The 21,172-nt window shown below is 43.4% G+C and overlaps 1 non-coding gene and 1 pseudogene across 1 annotated transcript; one reads left to right on the top strand and one right to left on the bottom strand.

Annotated features, from left to right (window-relative positions):
* The first annotated feature begins 231 nt into the window (after positions 1 to 231).
* On the top strand, positions 232 to 306 carry Trnat-ugu (transfer RNA threonine (anticodon UGU)). Its single transcript has one exon. It is a non-coding gene; the product is annotated as a tRNA-Thr (tRNA).
* Positions 307 to 7,404: 7,098 nt separating this feature from the next.
* LOC126238671 (5S ribosomal RNA) lies at positions 7,405 to 7,522 on the bottom strand (annotated as a pseudogene).
* Positions 7,523 to 21,172: the final 13,650 nt, after the last annotated feature.

Below are 21,172 nucleotides of genomic sequence, written 5' to 3'. Positions count from 1 at the left end.
TATAGTTAAAATAAAATATGGGTTCCCGGCCTTTGACCTTCTTGTGTGCGAACGCACACGCTATGCCCGAACTCGTACGGGACTTGGTAGATTAATCTGCCACGAGTAATGAGTATGATGGGCAAACATCTAATAGGCGCACTACGAATGTAGTGTTGTGGACATGTTGGGAATGTGGATCTCACGGGGAGCGTGCAAGGGATAAGTCCCTGCAGACGCGCTATCCTCTGTGCCCTCGGTGGCTCAGATGGGTAGAGCGTCTGCCATGTAAGCAGGAGATCCCGGGTTCGAGTCCCGGTCGGGGCACACATTTTCAACATGTCCCCAACGAAGTGTATCAACGCCTGCTTGCAGCTAGGGTGTTCATTTAATTATCATTTCGATATCAGACACATCCATGCCCGAGGCAAGATTCGAACCTGCGACCGTAGCGGTCGCGCGGTTCCAGACTGAAGCGCCTAGAACCGCTCGGCCAAATTTCACAGAACTCCAAATTAATGTCCACTACGAAGTGTCCGAATAATTTTGAGCAGACAGTATAAACTTGTCTCCGGTTCAGGGTGACTTGCAGCAACAAGGTGAGAGTAGCGATTTCAGGCAGTCAGCGCAACGCCGCGGGCTCTTATCGTGCGCTAAAAGGAAAGTGTGAATGGCCACTTAGTTAAATGCAGACGATAGGTCTAGACTGGGACCCGCTCGTAGCAACGAGGAGAACTGCACAAAGCGCCAGAGTTAGCGGCGGCGAGGCGGCGGCGAGGCGCGGCTCCAGAGGTGCGTAACAGACGCGTGCCGCGACACACGCACACAGCCGGCGCGTGCCGCCGACACACAGGGACACGGCGCGACACAATGGACGCCGCCCACGCCGCCCCCGCCGACGCTGCGCGCAATCACACGACGCGACACCACACTCCGCATTCTGCCGCGCCTGAGCTAGTAGCACTGCTCATCATCCACTGCCACGCACCTCCTCAGGCAACACGACCAAAGGACACCACAGCGGTTAGCGAGCTTACGGAATATCAGACCAGCTTTCTGACTGGACCGAGGACTTCCTAACGGACATATTAGTTTAGATCAGATTAGCAGAGGTTGAAAATACCCCTTGAGTTGTAAGCTTCTTTGAATTTAGAACACTACCGGTTTGGGGCTCATATGCCCATCATCGGGTCCTATATTGAAAATAAACAAGAGACCCGAGCTAATAATAGTTTTTACACGCAGTAGTATACATAAAAAAGCAAAAAAAAAAATAAGTTCCATACAACAAGAATAGTTCTAAGCAAAGAAGGGAAAGCAGAAATGTGGAAGGAGTATATAGTGTGTCTATACGAGGGCGATGTACGTGGAACAATATTATGGAAATGGAAGAGGATGTAGATGAAGATGAAATGGGAGATATGATACTGCGTGAAGAGTTTGACAGAGCACTGAAAGACCTAAGTCGAAACAAGGCCCCGGGAGTAGACAACATTCCATTAGAACTACTGACAGCCTTGGGGGAGCCAGTCCTGACAAAACTCTACCATCTGGTGAGCAAAATGTATGAGACAGGCGAAATAACCTAAAACTTCAAGAAGAATATAATAATTCCCATCCCAAAGAAAGCAGGTGTTGACAGATATGAAAAATTACCGGACTATCAGTTTAATAAGCCACGGCTGCAAAATACTAACACGAATTCTTTACAGACGAATGGAAAAACTGATAGAAGCCGACCTCGGGGAAGATCAGTTTGGATTCCGTAGAAATGTTGGAACACGTGAGGCAATACTGATCCTACGACTTATCTTAGGAAATAGATTAAGGAAAGGCAAACCTACGTTCCTAGCTTTGGTAGACTTAAGAGAAAGCTTTTGACAATGTTGACTGAAATACTCTCTTTCAAGTTCTGAAGGTGGCAGGGGTAAAATACAGGGAGCGAAAGGCTATTTTCAATTTGTACGGGAACCAGATGCCAGTTAGAGTCGAGGGGCATGAAAGGGAAGCAGTGCTTGGGAAGGGAGTGAGACAGGGTTGTAGCCTATCCCCGATGTTATTGGATCTGTATACTGAGCAAGAACTAAAGCAAACAAAAGAAAATTTGTAGTAGGAATTAAAATCCAAGGAGAAGAAATAAAACCTTTGAGGTTCGCCGATGTCAGAGACAGCAGAGGACCTGGAAGAGCAGCTGAACGGAATGGACATGCTCTTGAAAGGAGGATATAAGATGAACATCAACGAAATCAAAACGAGGATAATGAAATGTAGTCGAATTAAATCGGGTGGTGCTGAGGGTATTAAATTAGGAAACGAGACACTTAAAGTAGTAAATGAGTTTTGCTATTTGGGGAGCAAAATAACTGATGATGGTCGAAGTAGAGAGGATATAAAATGTAGACTGGCAATGGCAAGGAAAGCATTTCTCAAGATGACAAATTTGTTAACATCGAGCATAGATTTAAGTGTCAGGAAGTCTTTTCTGAAAGTATTTGTATGGAATGTAGCCATGTATGGAAGTGAGACGTGGACGATAAATAGTTTAGACAAAAAGAGAATAGAAGCTTTCGAAATGTGGTGCTACAGAAAAATGCTGAAGATTATATGGCTAGATCACATAACTAATGATAAGGTATTAACTAGAATTGGGCAGAAGAGAAATTTTGTGGCACAAGTTGACTAGAAGAAGGGATCGGTTGGTAGGACATATTCTGAGGCATCAAAGGATCACCAATTTAGTGCTGGAAGGCAGCGGAGAGGGTAAAAATCATAGAGGGAGACCAACAGATGAATACACTAAACTGATTCAGAAGGATGTAGGTTGCAGTAGGTACTGGGAGATGAAGAAGCTTGCACAGGATAGAGTAGCATGGAGAGCTGCATCAAACCAGTCTCTGGACATAAGACCACAACAACAACAACAACAAAATCGCAGCAGGTGTGCTCACGACTTTGTTAATGTTCGGGAGTCAGAAGGTGCGGGACAAACTCTGTACACACTTTTCTCTTCTTCGGAACGTTCTGGAGAATTTCTTGAACAACTGATTTAGAGATGCTGCTCCATTGCTACTTGTAACACAAAACGTTGACACACTACAGCTGCATCTCGAGCATTCAATGGAGGACGTTCATGAAACTGACCGAAAATATCAATTTTCAATTTATTTATTATTTATTAGTAGAACTCATGAACAATAAGTTCCCGAAGTTTCAGAGATGAAATCAATCGAAGTGCTTGAAAACTAATTAAATGTGTGACGCGACCTTCCTGCCACGCCCACTTTTTGAAGCAGCACGTAAACTCTAGCTAGATGAACAACGACTCCGTGGATTACTTTGAAGCGAACTTGCATAGGGTATATCTAGAAGGCTGTAATATATACTCTTTGGGTTTACAGATCACTTGTGACACTGTTCCTTATCTTAGAAACAATAACAAACCAGCTGTTTTCTTTGCGAGGAGGCAACTCTTATTTAGCCTTGTGCTAGTGGAGGAGGTTTAGGCAAGTGTTCGAATCTTTCATGATTCAGTAATACTATCAGTTGTGCTAGGGCTACATATTTCCACATGGTACCAACAAATGAACATCCCATTCATCATCTGTGCCCCATTAGCTGGTGTAAATATCTACAGGCTCAGAGGGATAGCAACCCATACATTCAGGAGGACAGTCTTCCAAATTGTTCAAAATAGCCTCTGAGCGCTATGGGACTTAACATCTGAGGTCATCAGTCCCCTAGAACTTAGAACTACTTAAACCTAACTAACCTAAGGACATCACACACGATGACGATATTAGAGAGAGTGGGCTTTAAGATACGAAATCTCAAGACATGTTGAGAAAAATACATTTATTGTGCCGATCTGAAGCTGAAAAGTCAGTTTAAAACCTGGGAGAGGAAGGATGGCAAAAAAAGAAAAAAAACCAGAAGAGGAGTCTTGAACGGAAATAGGATTCCAAGTACAAATATCGGCCTAGCATCTCCTGATAATAAAGTTTTTTTTAATATTTTTGTACCTTTTTTCACAATCTATGAATGCTACAATTATGAAATGTTGTGCACTTATTTCTATAAACCCAATAAATATTGCCTCATGTTTAAATTTTGAAATTGTGAGGATAAGCTGAGATATACGGCAAAGTGCTTGGCATTTTGCATGAATTTTATATTATACTTACAGAATTATAATTAAAAAGCTATTAAAATTCTCCGGTTCGATATATTAACAACATTTCATGAGGGAAGCTTACTATTATGCAAAGAGATTAGCCAGAGAAAAGTTTTGTAGAAATCTTCTGAATAGTTTCTCAGAAAAAGGTACAGATATTACTTTTTTAAAATAACATTTTTAAATTTCATAAAAAAGCTAAAAACATACAATCCAATGAACTTAACAGTAAAAGTGTTAATGTCATGTTAAGCTTGTTACAAAATTTCATTGCCGTATCTTCGAAATTGTGGTGGACTTTTTGCACCTTCTGAATACTGTATGTTTTTCATGAACGTCTCCCATTAACACTACCTGCTCACAACTGACTAGTCTAATGAAAATCTGTCGTTCACACTTGTTAGTACAAGTTGCCACCGCAGTTAGTGCGCTGACATCACTTACACGCCAGGAATAGAATTTGTCTCGGAACAGACAATGTATGAACCTTTTACGTGTGACGAGTAATGAGCACTATTCGCTGGTGTAGGCAGGATTCGCAAGTTATGGTATCCAACAAATTTCGACAACACGCACGTATAGCCTTATGCAAATCCTCGAGCGGGCTAGAGATCAGGATGTATCAATATGTGGGCAGTAATCGTCGCTGACAGACTAATAGAGCCATACACTTTACCAAAGAGATTAATGGGTGCTATGTCTCACCGATTTCTGCGCGATGAATTGCCAGCGCTATTGGAGAACGTTACCTAGAAACACAACGACTGTCGTTTATGCACCAGGGCCCGTGCACTACGGCCCGTGCGGCAGAACCTCAACGCTCAACGCAGCGTTTCGTGGGCAATGGATTAGCCAAGAGGTCCGGTACCACGGTCTCACCGTTCACCGTACCTGAATTCATTGGATTTTGACTGTGGGGATAAACACTGCACCGCCAAAGAAGAGGTATGTGTATTCAAATACAAATATATGTAAATAGGCAGAATATGGCAGTGCGGTCGGCAACGTTTGTATAAGACAACGAGTGTCTGGAAGAGATCGGTTACTGCGGCTACAATGGCAGGTTATCAAGATTTAGGTGAGTTTGAACGTCGTGTTATAGTCGGCGCACAAGCGATGGGACACAGCATCTCCGAGGTAGCGATAAAGTGGGGATTTTCCCGCACTACCATTTCACGAGTGTACCGTGAATATCAGGAATCCGGTAAAACATCAAATCTCCGAAATCACTGCGGCCGGAAAAAGATGTTGAAAGAACGGGACCGACGACGACTGAAGAGAATCGTTCAAACTGACAGAAGCGCAACCCTTTCGGAAATTGCTGTAGATTTCAATTCTGGGCCATCGACAAGTGTCAGTGTGCGAACCATTCATCAAAACATCATCGGTATGGGCTTTCGGATCCGAAGGAACACTCGCGTACCCCTGATGATTGCACGTCAGAAGTCTTTACGCCTCGCCTGGGCCCGTCAACAGTGACATTGGACTATTGATGACTGGAAACATGTTGCCTGGTCGGAACAGTCTCGTTTCAAATTGTATCGAGCGGACGGATGTGTACGAATAAGGAGACAACCTCATGAATCCATGGACACTGCATGTCAGCAGGGGACTGTTCAAGCTAGTGGAGGCTCTGTAATGGTGTGGAGCGTGTGCAGTTGTAGTGACATGGGACGCCTGATACGTCTAGATACGAGTCTCACAGGTGAGACGAACGCAAGCATCCTGTCTGGTCACTTGCATCCATTCATGTCCACTGTGCATTCCGACGGGCTTGGGCAATTCCAGCAGGGCAGTGCGACACACCGCTCGTCCAGAATTGCTGCAGAGGGGCTAGAGAAACACACTTCTCGGTTTAAAAACTTCGGCTGGCCACCACACTCGCCAGACATGAACATTACTGAGCACATCTGGAATGCCTAACAACGTCCTTTTCAGAAGAGATCTCCACCCCCTCGTTCTCTTATGGGTTTATGGACAGCCCTGCAGGGTTCATGGCGTCAATTCCCTCCAGCACTACTTTAGACACTAGTCGAGTCCATGCCACGTCGTCCCTACACGATATTAGGCAGGTATACCAGTTTCTTTGGCTTTTCAGTGTATAAGGCACTGCTGTAGGTGCTACCCATCGACAATATGCTGAGGTTACAGGAACGTGTAACTAACACATGTGACGGAGCCAGGTGTACTTGAAAAAGTGCGTTAGTCATGGCGAAGAACGCCCGAAAGATGTGGTAACCACGTGCAGCACCTCAGTAATTTTATATTTGATGAGGAACTACAGTTACAAAATTAAAATTTATTACCGAACCGAAACTCAACTAGCTATAACAGCTATAGATGTAATATCCAAAGAAACATGTGAAAATTTGTACCGGACTAGAGTCCGTACAAGGGTTCCCCGCTTATCGCGAGCAGTCGCCTTACCGGGTTTTCAGGAATAAACTGCAACTCCCTACAGTGTCTCCATCGACGTAATAGGCAGATGGAAATCAGAGTGGCCCATGTCTTCCATGTATGGCCCATGTCTCACCATTTATTGGTTTCCGGACGAATTCAAAAAAAAAAAAAAAAGGTTCAAATGGCTCTGAGCACTATGGGACTTAACATCAATGGTCATCAGTCCCCTAGAACTTAGAACTACTTAAACCTAACTAACCTAAGGACATCACACAACACCCAGCCATCACGAGGCAGAGAAAACCCCTGACCCCGCCGGGAATCGAACCCGGGAACCCGGGCGTGGGAAGCGAGAACGCTACCGCACGACCCGGACGAATTCTACAGGAAATTTTCTTCTAGTTTTGACCAATACACCAACAGATATAGATGCAACAAGTAATCGAAGTGTTTTTTGAACTTCCTGGGAAATTAAAACTGTGTACCGGGACTTGAACCTTAGACCTTTGCCTTACACGGGAAAGTGATCAACCGACTGAATTTCCCAGCACAACTCACGACCCGCCCTCAAAACTTGACTTCGACCAGTACGTCATCTGTTCAATATTTTTATGTGCAAAAAAGAGAATTTCAACTTATTAACCTAAGCTCCGCCCGACCAGATCATGAAGGCAGGTATGGGCCGTCCGCCGTGTCATCCACACCTCGAAGGCATTCACTGGATGCGGATATGGAGGGGCATGTGGCCAGCACACCACTCTCCCTCGCCCAGTGTCAGTTTACGAGACCGGAGCCGCTACTTCTCAATCAAGTAGCTCCTCAGTTTGCCTCACAAGCACTGAGTCCACCCTGCTTGCCAACAGCGCTCGGCAGACCGGATGGTCACCCATCTAAGTGTTAGCCCAGTCCGACAGCGCTTAACTTCGGTGATCTGACGGGAACCGGTGTTACCACTGAGGCAAGGCCGTTGGTTGTATTCATTAATACCTTATGCAATAGTAAATATTAAAAGGTTGAATTAAACTTGTCTATCATATATCGGTTTAAATGAAAACAAGATATAAAAACAAAAAATTTTTAATATCCAAGAAAGTATTTTTATATTGGGGAAATGTTTGTTAATGAAATGTAAGATAGCGATTTATAAACATCAATCTCTGGTAAAGAATCACCCATTGTTTCTTGCATTCCAACAGCAGTATCACTACCACCTAAATATCAGTATGAGATTCTATTTAAATAAAGGTTAATCAGATATGTTTTTTCAGACTGAGTAGGTTTACTTTTTAAAAATTGTTACGTACAGAAAAATAAAGTCGGACGACGGAAGCTGGTGTGTTATGATATAGCGCGGTGTTTGAGAACGACTCTAACGGCAGCAGTAGTTTACATCGCTCGGGAAATAGAGCTTTCTGCTCGCTCTTTTGATCGCCCTGCAATCTAATGATTTTTGTTGGCACTGTCTCCACGACACGTCTGTGAGTTATTAACATACTATGGATTTTAATAATAAAAGTGACTGTGAAACAAAGACTGAAATATCTTCAACGGTGCAGGCCACAAGTAACAATAGCAACTAATAAACAAAGGAAAGATCGCAGTCACGATTCAATCCAACACTCAAGCTTTCGCTCGTTCCGTTATCTGGTGACTTGAGTTAGTACTGTCTCCACGACGGGTTTGTAGCTGTAATTTATTTATGGCAGTTAGTTTAGCATGATATATGTCGTTTAATAGGCATTTTATTCATCATTAGTTTCTTCCTTGTTTCATCTGAATATTACCATCCTGTTTTCAAGCTGATTATATGCCATTAATGCTTTTACACGTTATTCTAACATATGAACAGAGACCTAAATGCTCATATGCTGCCCACTTCGTAAATCATTGGTCTCTAATAACGCGATAAAATATTTCACTGGGTTTAAAATCAAGCAACACTTTTCAAGGACAATATTTTCATCTGTACTTAAAAATCAGCACCGGTAAATGTTATACCCTTGCCCATATATATTGCATGATAGCTCATATTGAAAAATTATTAAAATAAACAAAAGCTTGAACTGTGGTTTACGAAATTGTCAAAACTCAAGCAGAGCTACAGCTTCTAGTTGTGTGTCTAGTTCGTAAATTCTCGCGTATCGTTTGCGCTCGCATCGCGCGAAACAAATGCCACGTCATTCTTCGAGCAGGGTCGGTACCGCCGACCGCTGCGGCGTATCGAGATACTTCGAGCCCGTTCGAACACGACTGTTGGCAGCCCAGACCTTCGTATTTTAATAACAAGAGCTCAGCGAAACGGAAAATCGCTGCCTCTCGACTAATATCGCTGGCTTGTTCTACGAATAAAATTGCGCGGCACGTCTACAACAAAGATTAAGAAGAAAACTAGCCATCAGTCTTTAATAATAATAAACATTTAACTATTAAGAACTGCAGTGATGTGCAGGTTACGGCAAAAACTAATCAAATTTATTATTCGTGGCGTGATGGGTTAACGTTGCGCACTACAGAATAAAACTGAAAGAAGAAAGTTCAACAACACACATACCGGGTGATCAAAAGGTCAGTATAAATTTGAAAACTGAATAAATCACGGAATAATGTAGATAGAGGGGTACAAATTGACACACATGCTTGGAATGACATGGGGTTTTACTACAACAACAACAACAACAAAAATACAAACATTCAAAAAATGTCCGACAGATGGCGCTTCATCTGATCAGAATAGCAATAATTAGCATAACAAAGGAAGACAAAGCAAAGATGATGCTCCTTACAGGAAATGCTCAATATGTCCACCATCATTCCTCAACAATAGCTGTAGTCGAGGAATAATGTTGTGAACAGCACTGTAAAGCATGTCCGGAGTTATGGTGAGGCATTGGCGTCGGACGTTGTCTTTCAGCATCCCTAGAGATGTCGATCGATCACGATACACTTGCGACTTCAGGTAACCCCAAAGCCAATAATCGCACTGACTGAGGTCTGGGGACCTGGGAGGCCAAGCATGATGAAAGTGGCGGCTGAGCACACGATCATCACCAAACGACCCGTGCAAGAGATCTTTCACGCGTCCAGCAATATGGGGTGGAGTGCCATCCTGCATAAACATCGTACGTTCCAGCAGGTGTTTATCAGCCACGCTGGGAAGATGCGATTCTGTAACATATCGGCGTACCTCTCACCCGTCAAGGTAGCAGTTACAAAACCAGAATCACGCATTTCCTCGAAGAAAAAAGGCCCGATAACGGTAGATACGCCATACCGTGACTTTCTCGTCGTGCAATGGAGTTTCCACGACAGTTCTAGGATTTTCGGTAGCCCAAATCCTGCAGTTGTGGGCGTTGACAGACCCTCGGAGCGTGAAATGAGCTTCGTCGGTCCACAACACGTTACTCAACCAATCGTCATCTTCCGCCAACTTTTGAAACGCCCACACCGCAAATGCCCTCCGCTTCACTAAATCGCCAGATGCCAGAGGCCGTTGAATTATGTACGGATAGCATCGAAGGTTACGCCTAAGTGCCAACCAAACAGTAGTGTATGGAATGCCGGTGCGACGTGCGACTGTACGAGCGCTCCCCGTGCATAGACGAACCCGCTACAGTCTCCATTTCTTTCTGTACTGTCTCACCAGCATTACGCCTTGTGCTCGGTCGGCCACTACGGGGGCTATCGTCTAAACAACCCGTGGCTTCGAACTTCGAAATCATTCTCGCCACAGCTGCATTTGTCAACGGACCTTTACCCGTTCGAACCCCCTTCCTATAGCAATAGGATCGTAACTTTGACCTAGCACATTCCCCATTCTGATAATACAGCTTCACTAAAAGCGCCTTTTCAGGTAACGTCAACATACTGCGACTGCTGGCGCATCTGATTAGCCGGCTCTGGTGGCCGAGCGGTTCTGGCGCTACAGTCTGGAACCGCGCGGCCGCTACGGTCGCAGGTTCGAATCGTGCCTCGGGCATGGATGTGTGTGTTGTCCTTAGGTTAGTTCGGTTTAAGTAGTTCTAAGTTCTAGGGGACTTATGACCTCAGCAGTTGAGTCCCATAGTGCTCAGAGCCATTTAGAGCATCTGATTATCTCTCTCATTACAGCTCCTTTTATACACGATTGTCTGGCACAGTCACTGACGTTTTGCTGTCCAGCGCTATCTGTCGGACATTTTGTGAACTTTTTTTTTGTTCCAATAAAACCCCAAGTCATTCCAAACACGTGTGTCAATTTTTACCTCTCTATCTACATTATTCCGTGGTTTATTAAGTTTTCAAATTTATACTGACTTTTTGATCACCCGGTACTTCTCCACTATGTTAACGGTGTGTCTCGACCCCACCGCCGATGCGAAATAACGTGCAAAACGCGAAACAGGAGTACCCGACCATTGGAACCGATCGGAAGGCAGGATCTCTTCCGATGATCGCTTGCTTAACACCACTCCGGCACCCATCGTCCGCAATTCCAAACGGATTCTGCGCAGTAGGACATGAAAATAATTATATTCGACCGCGGCAGAGGATGTGGCATATTCCCCGCAGTTGCCGAAGACCGCAAATATGGATTTAGTGACGTGCTGATCCGACGGCTGCGACTACATCCTATCGCGCTAATCTAAATTGAATTGCACGCAAGAGCAAGCTAGTTGTATTGCATATGGGGAAATGGTCATGCTATCGCAGACGATATAACGTTCAGTGCCAACGCCCATGTAAATTTTCTCTATGCCTCGGGAAACACGTCAGTCACATATTCACTGAACGTATAGTTGAACAGAAAAAAAACTACGAATTTACAGCGAACATGGCTCAAAACCCGCGAACGCTTCTGTTTCCATAATTCCGGTACATTCCATTTTCGTATGCAAATCCCGTCTTGGCAGCCAGTTGATGACGTTACAACATACCACTGCCGGTTTGTGTTGTTGTTGTGGTCTTCAGTCCTGAGACTGGTTTGATGCAGCTCTCCAAGCTACTCTATCCTGTGCAAGCTTCTTCATCTCCCAGTACCTACTGCAACCTACATCCTTCTGAATCTGCTTAGTGTATTCATCTCTTGGTCTCCCCCTACGATTTTTACCCTCCACGCTGCCCTCCAATACTAAATTGGTGATCCCTTGATGCCTCAGAACATGTCCTACCAACCGATCCCTTCTTCTGGTCAAGTTGTACCACAAACTCCTCTTCTCCCCAATCCTATTCAGTACCTCCTCATTAGTTATGTGATCTACCCATCTAATCTTCAGCATTCTTCTGTAGCACCACATTTCGAAAGCTGCTATTCTCTTCTTGTCCAAACTATTTACCGTCCATGTTTCACTTCCATACATGGCTACACTCCATACAAATACTTTCAGAAATAACTTCCTGACACTTAAATCTATACTCGTTGTTAACAAATTTCTCTTCTTCAGAAACGCTTTCCTTGCCATTACCAGTCTACATTTTGAATATCACATTAATGTTGACAGATACCGTACCCTACACAGAGGGCTACATAATGAAATATACATTAAATATTACTAAACGGGTAAAACGGTTGCTCGATCACCGAGTCATAGTTGCTGACTGCCTATCTAGCGCTTCGCAGGAGCAACAAAAATTTGATGTTCAGTATTGCATATAACGACTGATCTAATGTTATCAAGATCGACTCATTAAGAGGCGTAAGACTGAATTAAATTTTTAACACAATACATCACATACGAGTATTAAAGTTAGACACTGTGTATATCGCTTATGGCAACGTAAGTCACAGCGCACAAATTAACCTGATTATTTGCTATTAAAAACAGTCTTGATGATTTATTTATTAAGGTGACAGGTTTCCATCACTACTGTGGTCATCTTCTGACCATTCAGTAGGAACCTCTTTCTGCTAGAGAATCATTATCACTTCAGTAATTGAGAAAGGGAGCACTTAGCGATTTCCAATAAGCTCTATACACAATTTGAAACCTTTTACAAACTTTCACTTGCTGATGCCTCCTCGCCCACATATCCACAAAATAATGAAAGGAAAAATGTTTATCGCTTACTTTGTTACCGCAGCTAATGTAGCAAAACTTCGATATCAGGCATGACGTTTTGATTTATTATTTCCTTACTACTACCTCTATCAGGAACACAAATGGTTCAAATGGCTCTAAGTACTATGGGACTTAACATCTGAGGTCATTAGTGTTGTGTCTAGCTCATAAAGCATAGACACAATGAGGTATCTAGGTGCACGCTAAACTAACGCAGACGGGCTTGAAGTTCTGGAACATGAGACTTATTAATGAATAAGAAGAAAAGTACGTAGATGTTACTTAACTTTTATTCTCTTGTTGGAATACATCTCTTGAATAGTAGTAAGCTATAAGCACTGATACAAATGGCGCCTTGCTAGGTAGTAGCTATGGACTAAGCTGAAGGCTATTCTATCTGTCTCTCGGCAAATGAGAGGAAAGCTTCGTACGTCTGGTCGCAAGCTATGTCGTCCGTACAACTGCGGCGAGGTCTAGTCCGTGTCTTGTGACCTGCCATGTGGTGGCGCTAGGATTGCGATTACACAGTGGCGACACGCGGGTCCGACATGTACTACAGGACCGCGGCCGATTTAAGTTACCACCTAGCAAGTGTGGTGTCTAGCGGTGACACCACAATTAGTCCCCTAGACTTGGAACTACTTAAAACTAACTAACCTAAGGACATCACACACATCAATGCCCGCGGCAGGATTCCAACTTGCGACCATAGTAGCAGCGCGGTTCCGAACTGTAGCGCCTAGAACCGCTCGGCCACATCGCCCGATTCCCGGCGGGGTCAGGGATTTTCTCTGCCTCGTGATGGCTGGGTGTTGTGTGCTGTCCTTAGGTTAGTTAGGTTTAAGTAGTTCTAAGTTCTAGGGGACTGATGACCATAGCTGTTCAGTCCCATAGTGCTCAGAGCCATTTGAACCATTTTGAACCACAGCGGCCGGGTATGCGGAACACATTTTGCATTCTATGTCCACATGTACCATTGAATGTACCTGCAAGATTATAACATTGTACGACTTATAGATCATGAGGCATGACGCCATAAGCATTGAGATGCGTGAAAAACTAGCTTCTCTTAAGAAGGGGCGCAAATTACCCGGGCAATACCCATCCCTGGGAGTTCGATTCATTAAGTAATCGGATATCTGGGGGAGGGGGGGGGGTGAGAAGTTACTGGTAAGTTCAACGGTATGAACCTTCATAGTAACTGTCGCACCACTAACTCCTAAAGCAGTGGTTCCCAACGGGGGTGATACCGCCCACCAATTGGTGCTGAACAGGTCTAAGAGGCTTTCTTGATCCGTGGTAAATTTTGAGGTGGGGAGGGGGGTGTTGTGTACTGTAATACGGAAGTAACTGTGTCAGATGCTGTGTTGTATATACGAACCAAAGACATTACTCCTTGTATAAGAAAAGCAAACATTATCAGTGCATTATCTGTGATTTTTATATCTCTGTTATTAAATGTAATGTTTATGACTCCGATTTTGTTCTTGCTCTCATAAAGACAAATAAACTTATAATTGTGAATATTACAAATTCATAGTAAAAGTTGTGTTCAAGAAAGAAATAAACGAGTGCTCATCTCTGATAAATAATTAGGTGAGACTCGAAAGTAAATATTTTTGTTTTTAGTCATGCTAATTACTATATAACGTTTCAGCTACTCTACGTCGACGTAGAGTTGGAGAGACACTTGGGAGGTTGGCGAAAGAATCTGCAAATAAACACGGCGGCTTTCAACGGAATTAAGAGCACACACCAAGAAATCTGCCCCAGCTCTTTACCAACATATTACCACACGACAAAACACACCCAAGGCGAGCTTAGTTTCAATGGACATTTCAATACACCATTTGAAAACCAAGAATACATGCCATGTTGTTTACAAAACTATAAAATACCATGAACACATTCCATCGGGAAACGTAGGAATTAAGGAAAATAATCAGAAGTCAGAGTGTTGAGTTGAACTGCCGCAGCCGTTTTCCAACAATTGTGTAGTTTGGTGTTGAAGCCACGCTGGGTGCGCAGCAGCTGTTCTGGATGTCTGGTCTACCAGTACCACGCGGGATGGTGCACTGGTGTATGACAATAGACTCGTACTTGGCAGGCTGGCGCTCTTAAAACCCCGTCCAGCCATCCAGATGTAGCCGAAAGAGGATTTAGTCTAGCCAAAATTTACTAACAAAGACAGTTACCAGTGTGTCAAGTGGAGAAGGTGGCGATTTAACAACGGCGGTGACAAATATGACACAGAGTATCGAAAAATTAGGGTCACTGCATCTCATTCACTCCTCTCAGTAATAATACAATGTTAATTTACGATGGTATATGTTTATTAATGACGCCAATACTTTTAACATCATTTAATAACGTTATTTTTAAAATCTGACCTTTCCTTCAATATACACTCTCTACGACTCTAGGGGAACGTCATCGAATCGTAGTAGGGAAACGTGTACTACCACCAGAAAAACCTGCAAAACTGTAACTGGTTACATTACTGATTTAAAAAACGGGAGTGTGTTTTTCTGAAAGGTGGTACTGAGTATTTTTCTTTACTGAAAAGTGGGCGGTATACCAAAGTTGGGAACCTATGATCTAGAGCAAGATACACACGCTCGGTGTTTGACATACACCGTCGCTATAAGTAACTATCGAGACATCTGTAAACACACGACAGATCGCTTTATCGTGCTTTATAAGTAACTTTTTTTTTATTCTCTCTCAGGCTTAATGTTCCGTAATTAGTGAATCTGGTCAGTCAGTACTTTTCCTAGCTGTCATTGTTGCGTGTAATGTTACACATACGGGTTATAGCCCACACTTCATATCTAACCCATGGAGCGGAAATACTTATAAGGGTGGATGAAAACCGTTCCGTTTGCGTGCTTTGCAGCAGCGTGTATGCAACGTAGTGCGACTACGGTGCCCGTATATAAGCACCGACATGCAGGCACGGGATTACTGCAGCATTCATATTTTTCCCCAAGTGCGTGCATTGTTGCAGGCGACGAAAGCTGGTACTACCACTGGAATCCGAAAACAAAAGCGTCGACGGTGCAGTGGAGTCATCCATCGTCCCCTCCTCCCCAGCAGTTCAAGAGCCAGCCATCTGCTGGAAATACGGTATTGCAGTGCCTGTATTATTTCAAAAAAATGGTTCAAATGGCTTTGAGCACTATGGGACTTAACATCTGAGGTAATCAGTCCCCTAGACTTAGAACTACTTAAACCTAACTAACCTGAGGACATCACACACATCCATGTGTAAGGGGTCCGTAGGCCCTTACTGTAAATTTGCACTCGGCACAGGTCGATAGGGCGAACAATCGATAGTGTCGTGTTGCGAGAGCGAGTGTGGAGTTGAGTCAGTGCCATGTTGCGGGTAGAGGTGTGTGGAGGCCAGTTGTTGTAATGCAAGGCTTTAACGACAAAGGGAGTTGCCATCGCCGTGGTTAAACCCCTTTGTACTAGAAATAATACCGGGAAAGTGAAGAAGTATAATTACGGAAGTGGTCAGTGACATTTCTAGTGCCGATATTTTGGTTTCGCGTCTACCGCGCTGGCATCACCTTGGATTGTAGTGTTGGATGCAGTGATGGATTAGCGTGTGACGATAATAGAAAATGAAGAAGCCTGTGCTGAGATTAGCCGTAATTAGATATGTATGATGAAGGCAGTGGCTGTCTCCTCCTTTTTGTGTTTTTGAGACGAATATAGGTTCGTAATTAGTGAAACTGTGTTGGTGTTTTTCTTGTTACCGGAAATTTCATTATTACAGTATTGAGAAGGACGAACTGGAAAGTAACAACTTCCGTAGCAGTCAATTCCGATTGCCAGCCGCATTAGGAACACGGTCACATTAATAATAATTATTGGGCTGCTATTCGATCAGATCAGGTCGGGATAAATAAACGGAGGTGTTACACCTTGTCTTACCGTGAAAGGACAAGTGCAATCTTCAGACTAATAATAAGAACAATAGGTAATTTTATCTTGCTTAACGCAAGAAAATATTTTCCAATTTCGGATCAAGACAGAGCATAAACTTTAAAATCGCGACAAGAAACAGTGCATTTTGAACAATACGAAGTAATAGCATCTTAAGATTGTGAATAAACCGTTTTTCCGCCATATTAGATGAGAGTAGTAGTGTCGATAAACTGTGTTATAATGTGCAAACGCGTAAATCCGCGCGAAAAACTGTGAAAAGTGAACGCCAAAGAAAGACACATGTGAACGTTACTACAACAAAACGAGCCAAGAATTTGTCACGAAAGCCTTTAAAGAAGTGTTTAATAGTAATGTTAGGAGCGAAATTGCTTTTTGAATGACGAAAATCGAGCAAATTCATGTGGACCCATAAACTGTTATGCAGGCGACAATTTATTGTTGAATGACGTCACGCAGACCCGTGCAGCAGCTGCGCCAAAGAGCTTCGATCCGCAAGGTGATTTCACACGTCATCCCAACTACCTGTGCAAGGAGTAGGTCAGGCGCAGACTCACTACACTGAGAGCGAGCAGCGCGACTTCGAGACACCGAGCGCCAACCCGGCATCTAGCGGCCGAACTACAAACTACGCCCGCCTGCAGCGCCACGGAGCGGCCGACTGAGAACTACGACGACTCGCCACAGATCTTCAGCGCGACTTCACGCGGCTCCAGCGGCAGTACAGCGCCACGCCCACTTCAAACGTCAAAACATCGCGACTCGTGGTAACGTCAGTTGGTGAGTGAAGACGACTGGTTAGCATAACATTAAATTGCAGTATACTGTCTTCACGATAAATAAACAATTTTAAACTGTGTTTTGCCTTAGGACAAGTGCTCAATTACAGTAATTTCCGAAAAGTTTGCGAAACATACTCAGAAATATAGCATACTTATTGATGCATGCTGCGCTGTCTAAATGGTGATTTTACATTGATTGATTTAATGAATGGTGTGATTTGTCTTATTTAAAACATTTTACATAAACTGTGTATGTGAAAATTGATATTTGAAATTATTAGGTTTTGGGAGTCGTTATGTTCAGTACGCATACGTATTGTATCAATTTTGGAATTAACTGAAAATACTACAGTTACTGTTTGATTAGTTTAGCGGTAATTAGGAGTGTTTTGGGTTACTAGAGGTTATTTTATATTACTTGCCTGTGCATTAAAAATAAACCAAACATGTCTACTGAAGATAAGCAGGTTTGTGAGGCAGTAGTTGAAAGGAAAGGGATAAGACAGGAAGACAGAGATGATTCAGGAATCAGTGATTATGGATTGTCATTAGAAAGCCCATTAGCACATTCAACTAGTTACCCCAAGACACCGGGGCAAATGACGAGAGATAAGCCAGTTTCAGAGGGTGAGGATATACGGTCGATGTTAGCAGACTTGTTAAAGGAAATCAAGGCAACAAAAGTGAGAGAAGAAATATTCCGCAAATCATTAGAGAAAGATTTACAAGAAACTAGAGAAAGGGAAGAAATATTCCGCAAATCATTAGAGAAAGGTTTACAAGAAACTAGAGAATCATTAAAGAAAGATTTACAAGAAACTAGAGAAAGGGAAGAAATATTCCGCAAATCATTAAAGGAAGATTTACAAGAAACCAAAGAAAGCTTAGAAAAGTTATTTAAGGGAACTATAGCACAAGAGATCAAAACATCGCAAATGAAGATAGAATATAATCTGAAGAAGGAAATGCAGGAGTTACAAGAACGACTGAAGATGGACATCAACGAGAGAGAGAGTAAGCTACAGAAGAGCATAGACCAAGTCCAGGGAGACGTGGAGAAGATGGAAGGAAAGTTAACGAAAAAAATAGAAGACGATTTGAAGAAACTAAAGCCGAATTGGGAGAAAGGATCACCGAAGTGGAAACAAATTGCAATCATCGAATCGCCGAGGTGACGCAGATGCAGAAACAATGCAATGATGCGGTTAAGGGGATAGGAGATAGGCAAAACCAACTGGCCGTCAATCTGAGAAATGCTATAGCCATGCAACAAGAAGAGGATAACAAGAGGGTTGCAATGGAGGTCAGGCAATTACAAAAGGGAGTGCAACAATTGGAGAGCAAGACAGAAGAAATTGATAAACGAATTAGCAATGCCACTTTAACCGTTGGGGAAGGTAGAGTCGTTACCTTGATGGGCAGTGATAATCGGTACGTCCAGAATAATACAGGGCAGAAGTTTAAACCGAAAGGAGGGTTGCACCCAATGATATTTATGAAATGGTTAAAAGGAGTTTTCCCAACACATTTCAAAGATGCAGACAAGATTCAATTTGCAATAGATAGGATGGAAGGTGAGGCCTTCACTTGGGGAGTCAGGAAGAAGGAAGGGACTACTAGTTATGATCAGTTTGAAGGGGAATTCTTGAAGAAACACTGGTCCAAAAGTCATCAATGTGCAGCACTTGAGGACCTACACCGCAAGTCACTTAATACATGGAGAGGAACGTTGAGAGAGTTTGCCGAACATTTGTGGGAATTGAACAAGACCTTGGAACAACCCCTGAGTGATGACATAATGATATCAGCGATAAAAAGAAGATTGAGCCGGAGAATGCAAGAAACTGTATCCGGGAGCCTAATTAAAGATAGGGAGGCCTTGATGGAGATACTGGAACAGTTGGAATCTGTTCGATCACAGCGACACAGTCAAGCTAATGATCAAAACCGAGAGGGAAGTAGTGACCAAAGGAATCATTTTAATAATTCGTCTGATTATAGAGGAAGAGGTGGTGGCCATAGGTATAGGTACCATGGTGGTGAACGGCAATGGAGAAATGATTGGAGAAGGAGTGAAGAACCAAGAGATCATGAGAGAGGAAGTGGAATTCGATTAGGGCGAATGTCTGAAATGGGGGGGGGGGGGGGGGGGGTGTTCAAGCTCATTGATGTAGTTGGGTAAGACATGTTTAGAACATTTAGTTATTAAATGGACATTTGAAAAAGGGGAATGTTTATTTGCATTGTATTTTCTGATGTATTATAACTAGAACATATTTCATATCGACGATTACCTGAGAATGTGTGTAAAACCTGTAACAACTAATTTGTAATATAATAACTCATATGTCATGTGCTCACGTAATAATTTTTGATTGTATGTTGTGTGTTACATTCAATATGGACTATAGAGGATTATTGCTGCTTGATAGAAAATTGTGATTTGGGCAATGCCATGTTTGTGAGATGTAATAACCTTTTGTAGAATATTATTGTGGAGGCAGCCCACTACCGGAGTCGAGGGATTATTTGGTGAATTGTAATTTCATTAATTATTTACACTATGTGTTTTGTTCAGATGTAATGATATCTAATTTCCTTGCCGATTCTTTTACGCCAGAGGCTCCAAAGAAGTTTTCGAGGGCAGAGATGTAAAGGGTCCGTAGGCCCTTACTATAAATTTGCACTCGGCACAGGTCGATAGAGCGAACAATCGACAGTGTCGTGTTGCGAGAGCGAGTGTGGAGTTGAGTCAGTGCCATGTTGCGGGTAGAGGTGTGTGGAGGCCAGTTGTTGTAATGCAAGGCTTTAACGACAAAGGGAGTTGCCATCGCCATGATTAAACCCCTTTCTTTAGAAATAATACCGGGAAAGTGAAGAAGTATAATTACGGAAGTGGTCAGTGACATTTCTAGTGCCGATATCTTGGTTTCGCGTCTACCGCGCCGGCATCACCTTGGATTGTAGTGTTGGATGCAGTGATGGATTAGCGTGTGACGATAATAGAAAATGAAGAAGCCTGTGCTGAGATTAGCCGTAATTAGATATGTATGACGAATGCAGTGGCTGTCTCCTCCTTTTTGTGTTTTTGAGACGAATATAGGTTCGTAATTAGTGAAACTGTGTTGGTGTTTTTCTTGTTACCGGACATTTCATTATTACAGTATTGAGAAGGGCGAACTGGAAAGTAACAACTTCCGTAGCAGTCAATTCCGATTGCCAGCCCCATTAGGTACACGGTCACATTAATAATAATTACTGGGCTGCTATTCGATCAGATCAGGTCGGAATAAATAAACGGACGTGTTACACATGCCCAAGGCAGGATTCGAACCTGCGACCGTAGCGGTCGCGCGGTTCCACACTGAACCGCCTAGAACCGCTTGGTCACCCCGGCCGGCTGTATTATTTCGAATTACGATGCGTAATTCGCAATAACGCAAGCACTGCAATACAGTATTTATCCGCCGACACCGGGAAATCAACATGCAAGTACGGGAATATATATAATGGATGTAGGAGTACAGGTTGTAAACAGATGGTTGACGACATACTGAAGTTTGAGTCTAGCCGCAAGTCGTGTTCGGATAGCCAAATGGCTCTAAGTACTATGGGACTTAACATCTGAGGTTATCAGTCCCCTAGACTTAGAACTACTTAAACCTAACTTCTGTTCGCAGGGTACAGACCAGCACGTGATCTGCATGCCGGCGATCTCGTTTGTCGGCGTGGGATCGCGGCGCGAGTCGGCAAGGGTGCTTCGCCGCGCCCCTGGGTAACCGGGGCGTGTTCTGCCAAACCCAGGAGGTGGTGACATCGCCTGGGCCAGGTTAGATGGGTCCAGACCGCCGAAC

Source organism: Schistocerca nitens, chromosome 2 (genome assembly GCF_023898315.1).
Source record: "Schistocerca nitens isolate TAMUIC-IGC-003100 chromosome 2, iqSchNite1.1, whole genome shotgun sequence".
Lineage (NCBI taxonomy): Eukaryota > Metazoa > Arthropoda > Insecta > Orthoptera > Acrididae > Schistocerca > Schistocerca nitens.
Note: the sequence above shows the minus strand (reverse complement) of the source record. Positions and strands in the feature narration are given on the sequence as shown.